This window comes from Somniosus microcephalus, chromosome 2 (assembly GCF_052327205.1).
Source record: "Somniosus microcephalus isolate GS21.2 chromosome 2, FLI_Smic_1.0, whole genome shotgun sequence".
NCBI classification, from domain to species: domain Eukaryota; kingdom Metazoa; phylum Chordata; class Chondrichthyes; order Squaliformes; family Somniosidae; genus Somniosus; species Somniosus microcephalus.
In genome coordinates, this window is record NC_140988.1 from 84192024 (window position 1) to 84197788 (window position 5765).

At 45.6% G+C, this 5765-nt stretch overlaps 1 protein-coding gene across 4 annotated transcripts in view; it reads right to left on the bottom strand.

Annotated features, from left to right (window-relative positions):
* fstl5 (follistatin-like 5) overlaps positions 1–5765 on the bottom strand; it is a 1173542-nt gene that overhangs the window by 84473 nt on the left and 1083304 nt on the right. The window lies entirely within an intron of this gene.

The window sequence follows — 5765 nt, forward strand, 5'->3', positions numbered from 1 at the left end:
GAATGGAGATTCAAGACACCTGCTGGTCAGGAGTTTTGGCAGAGTATATACCCACAGCTGGACTTCAACAGGATTTGGAAGGGAGTGTGGGCAAATTTTAAATGCCCAGAATGGATTGAACTAGATTTCAAATTGGCTCATAACCGGATTTTTACCATAATGGTCTTGTGCAAGATTGGACGAGTGGAGGCGGCAACTTGCCCAATGTGTGGGACATGGGATGAGACTCTCTCCCATTTACCGGTGTTATGTCCGCAGTTAAATGACTTTAAGTACTATGTTCGACAGTTGTGTGAAGCTTTTTTGCTGGGTGGGGACCGAACAGCGAGAATGGGAATCCCGTGGGACTCAATTTTGAGATGGGGATTGCAGGAGAGTCTGCCAGAGTCTAGCGGAGCGGCAATTAATTTAATGTTCAGTTTGGCTAGATTCGTAATTGTGCAAAGAAGGAATGCACTGTTTTTTAAGGGGAGGAGAATCAATCTAAAAGAATATTTTAAATATAAGCTAAAAGATCATTATAAGGCTCTGTGGATGTTTTAATTCAGAAAGGAATTTAAGGACAGCATTTTACAACCAATTTTTAAAGTACAATCGATTAATATATGTTACAGGAGACAAATTAAACTTCAGGTTTTGATGTTAAAATGTGGTGGCGGAATGGCTGTGCAGGGCGGTGGAATTGATTTGTATCATACAATGTAATGATCACGATGTTGTAAATGTTCTTAATGTTCAATAAAGTATAATTAAAAAAAAGTTGGTAGCACCCTCGCCTCTGAGCCAGAAGATTGTGGGTTCAAGTCCCACTCCAGGGACTTGAGCACATAAAGCTAGGCTGACGTTCCAGTGCAGTGCTGAGGGAGTGCTGCACCGTCGGAAGTGCTGTCTTTCGGATGAGACGTTAAACCGAGGCCTCATCTGCCCTCTCAGGTGGACGTAAAAAGTCCCATGGCACTATTTCGAAGAAGAGTAGGGAAGTTATCCCCGGTGTCCTGGCCAATATTTATTCCTTAACCAACATTACAAAAACAAATTATCTGGCCATTATCACATTGCTTTTTGTGGGACCTTGCTGTGTGCAAACTGGCTGCCGCGTTTCCCACATTACTTCACTTCAAAAGTACTTCATTGACTGCAAAGTGCTTTGAGGCGTCCGGTGGTCGTGAAAGCAGCTATATAAATGCAAGTCTTTCTTTCTTTCTTTCTTCAACACTTAAACTTCTCTGCTCTAAGGAGAACGATCCCAGCTTCTCTAGTCTCTACACTTGTTAAAAGATCAACCTAATGTGCTAAGAGCCAAAGTAAAATTAGTCAATAACAACAACAACTTGTATTTACATAGCACCTTTAATGTAGTAAAACATCCCAAGGTGCTTCACTGGAGTTTATAAAACAAAATTTGACACCGAGCCACATAAGGAGAAATTAGGGCAGATGACCAAAAGCTCGGTCAAAACGGTAGGTTTTAAGGTGTGTCTTAAAGGAGGAAAGAGAGGTTTAGGGAGGGAATTCCAGATCTTAGGGCCTAGGCAATAGAAGGCATGGCCACCAATGGTGGAGCGATTATAATCAGGGATGCTCAAGAGGCCGGAATTAGAGAGAACAGATATCTCAGTGGGTTGTGGGGCTGGAGAAGATTACAGAGATAGGGAAGGGCAAGGCCATGGAGGGATTTGAAAACAAGGATGAGAATTATAAAAACGAGGCATTGCTTAACCAGGAGCCAATGTAGGTTAGCAAGCACCGGGGTGATGGGTGAACGGAATTTTGGATGACGTCAAGTTTACGTAGGGTAGAACGTGGAAGGCCAACCAGGTGTGCATTGGACAAGTCAAGTCTAGAGATATCAAAGGTATGGGTGAGGGTCTCAGTAGCAGATGAGCTGAGGCAGGGGCGTAGACAGGTGATGTTACGGAGGTGGAAATAGGCCGTCTTAGTTATGGCACAGATATATGGTCGGAAGCTCATTTCAGGGTCAAATATGACACTAAGATTACAAACGGTCTGGTTAAGCTTCAGACAAATGCTCGGGAGAGGGATGGAGTTGGTGGCTAGGGAATGGAGTTTGTGGTGGGGACCGAAGACAATGGCTTCGGCCTTCCCAATATTTAATTGGAGGAAATTGCTGCTCATCCAGTACTGGATATTGGACAAGCAGTTTGACAATTTAGAGACAGTGGAGGGGGCGAGAGGTAGAGCTGGGCATCGTCAGTGTACATGTGGAAACTGATGCTGTGTTTTCAGATGAAAAAGGGGCAGCATGTAGATGAGATATCAGAGGGGGCCAAGGATAGTCACAGATATTCCAAATCTACCAGCATAATTTTACTTTCCCTCAAAGTTTTGTTGGACTTACATGGATTTTGCTGTTTTTACAATTAACCTTTCAGATAGCTACTGCTCTTTGGTAATGAGGAGTAACTTGTACTATACTGTAAAGATAGATATATATAAAATGCCTTCACTGCCAGCCGAAATTAGTCAGGATCTCATACCGAAATATGTCAATTTACAATCTGTGAAAATCAAGAGTTTGTCATGAGAACCAAATTAGAGACTTTATTACTCCTTAAAAACACACGCGCACACACACACAAATACATATATATATATATACACACATATATTTGCGGTATAAGTGCTATGCTGTATTTAAATTCTCTAAACAGTTGTTGAAGTCTCTACTGTTTTCCTATGACATTGTAGGGCCCAAACTTCAGATGGTGGCAGTTCTGCTCAGTGCTCACAGGAATTAAAAGTTCTGAAGCCATTTTATGAAAATGGAGAACAGGTTGATAGTAACATGATACACTTCTGTTTTACCCACATTCAGTTTTGTAGCACTGTTAAAGCTAGTTCAACCCATTACTACCATTTAAATTTTTCTTTTTTAAATTAACATAACTGCATTCTTGTCCTGACTGTGTTTTCACTGCAATTACAGACTTTGGGCTAGAAATTTGGGTACTTACCGCCACCTGGTAAGGGAATTGGATGTAATACCTCCAAATTTGCAGACGACACAAAGCTGGGCGGGAGGGTAAGCTGCGAGGAGGATGTCGGGAAACTCCAGTACGATTTGGACAGGTTGGGTGATTGGGCAGAAACATGGCAAATGCACTATAATGTGGATAAATGTGAGGTTATCCACTTTGGTGGCAAAAACAGGAAGGCAGATTATTATTTGAATGGCAATAGATTGGGAGAAGGGGAAGTGCAAAGAGACCTGGGTGTCCTTGTGCACCAGTCGCTGAAGGTAAGCATGCAGGTGCAGCAGGCGGTTAAGAAGGCAAATGGTATGTTGGCCTTCGTAGCAAGAGGGTTCGAGTACAGGAACAAGGATGTCTTGCTACAGTTGTACAGGGCCTTGGTGAGACCGCACCTTGAGTATTGTGTGCAGTTTTGGTCACCTTACCTGAGGAAGGACGTTCTTGCCATGGAGGGAGTGCAGCGAAGATTCACCAGGCTGATACCTGGGATGGCAGGAATGACGTATGAGGAGAGATTGTGTCGATTGGGCTTATACTCACTGGAGTTTAGAAGATTGAGAGGGGATCTCATCAAAACTTATAAAATTCTGTCAGGTCTGGACAGACTAGATGCAGGAAGGATGTTTCTGATGGCCGGGGAGTCCAGAACCAGGGGTCATAGTCTAAGGATAAGAGGTAAGCCATTTAGGACTGAAATGAGGAGGAATTTCTTCACCCAGGGAGTGGTGAACCTGTGGAATTCTCTGCCACAGAGGGCGGTGGAGGCTAGTTCATTAAATATATTCAAGAAAGAGTTGGATATATTTCTTGAGGCTAAAGGGATCAAGGGATATGGGGAAAAGGCAGGGACAGGGTACTAAATTTGGATGATCAGCCATGATCACATTGAATGGCGGAGCAGGCTCGAAGGGCCGAATGGCCTACTCCTGCTCCTATCTTCTATGTTTCTATGTTTCGTGAAAAAAAATGGCAGCCACCTCACTTCCGCCCGCCTCTGGCGCAGGACTCAGCGGCCACCATTTTGGTGAGGGCCAGAGCGCTGGCCCTAGACATGCAAATCTGCAGAGCGTGATGTCAGTCACCATGCAACGTCTAAGCTCGCGCAGAAAAGTGAGTGTGCAGCCGACCTACAGAGGCGCTGTCAGTGCTACTGAAAGGGACACACATCTTTCAGCTAAGTTTGCATTTAAGCTTTAAGACTAGATTTTTTAGATTTTATTCATGTAGGGGCTTGGTGCAATAGATGTTAAAAGTTTTTAAAGTGTGCAGAGAGTTCTGTAGGATGCTTGCAAGGGCTCGGACGGTAAAAGAAGGCTTCTGAGAAGACAGAAAAGGCTGGAAATACTCCGCAGGTCAGGCAGCCTCTGTGGAGAGAGAAACAGAGTTCACGTCTCAGGTCCAGGTGCTGCCTGACCTGCTGAGTGTTTCCAGCATTTTCTGATACTATTTCGGATTTCCAGCATCCGCTCGCAGAGGGAAGAGGAAAATGCAGAAGAGGAGGAAGTAGAAGAGGAAGAAACAGAAGGAAGGCTGCAACCGAGACAGCCCCATTCTGGCTGGGATATCCGGGATGGAATCATCCGCCTGCGGTACCAGTGACCACAACCCCAATTCCCCTTTCAACATTTATCCCACACCTTCCCTTCCCTCGGTTACTGACCATCATAGCGTCCTCTTGGCCATGATGCTGAAATAAAAGCCACCACAAAGCAAACTTTGCAATCCAACTTTATACATCTATCCATCCATTATGACATCAAGAAATCAACTCATCACCCTTCTGCATTCCCTTTGTGACTGTCTTGTGTGTGCCTTTGCCTATCCTAGTGATGTCACACTGAGCTACCCCAGTGGCTGCAGCATGGCTGGTGGAAGGCTGCTGACTTTCAGTGGGGGACACGGCAAATGGCCTTGCTGGTCGACATTGAGGAGCTGGTGGCTGGGAGTGTGAAATCGTGTGATGGTGTTTCTTCTTCTTCTTCTTCAGTCTCCTCTCCCTCTTCTTAGTTAACCACTGGCTGGGCAGGCTGCATTTCTTGGGTATGTGAAATGCGGAAAACACAAGGGTAGAGTTGTGGTGAGGGGAGGACAGGAAAGCAAGAGGTGCATGTGAGAAGGAGGTTAACGTATGAGGATACCAACACCTTGTCTCCTTTCAGCCCTGCCACTGGCCAAGAGCTCAGCCATACCCTTGCTGAGCATGGCCAGCACCGTCTCCTCCAAGGGGGTGAGGTGAAGCTAGGAATGGGAGGTGTGCCTTGTGTGGGGGTGGGGGTGGGGGGTTCGTACATTGAGAAGTATGTGAGGCTGGTGGTGCAGTTGGTAGGAGACGGCTTTTGAAGATGCATTCACTGACCTTGACCACTGGTCTGAGGTCGTGAAGCTTCTTTGGACAGTGGAGCCAGGTCGCGGGGGCGACTTTGCTGGCAGTAACGGCCTCGGTGATCTGGTCCCACATCATTCTTTCTGGAGTTCCTCCTGGCCCCTGTGGGCAGAGGACCGGTCTTGCAGTGTTGACCCCTTGCGCAAAGCTGGAGTGCTGTGTGTGAGACCCTGGGTGCCCCTTCCCTGGCTTGCCGAGCCATCTGTGTTAGTGCTGAAGCACACTGCCCATTTTTTTTAGGTGCGGAAGGCAAGACTGCCATTTGGGAATTCTTTTTAATGTTTATTTTTTCAGAATGCAGTTGAGCTCTAAAGGCTGAAAACTGCCTATTGTTAAATGATTTTTATTTTATTAATTTTAAGTGGCAGTGCCCCTTTAAGGGACCGACC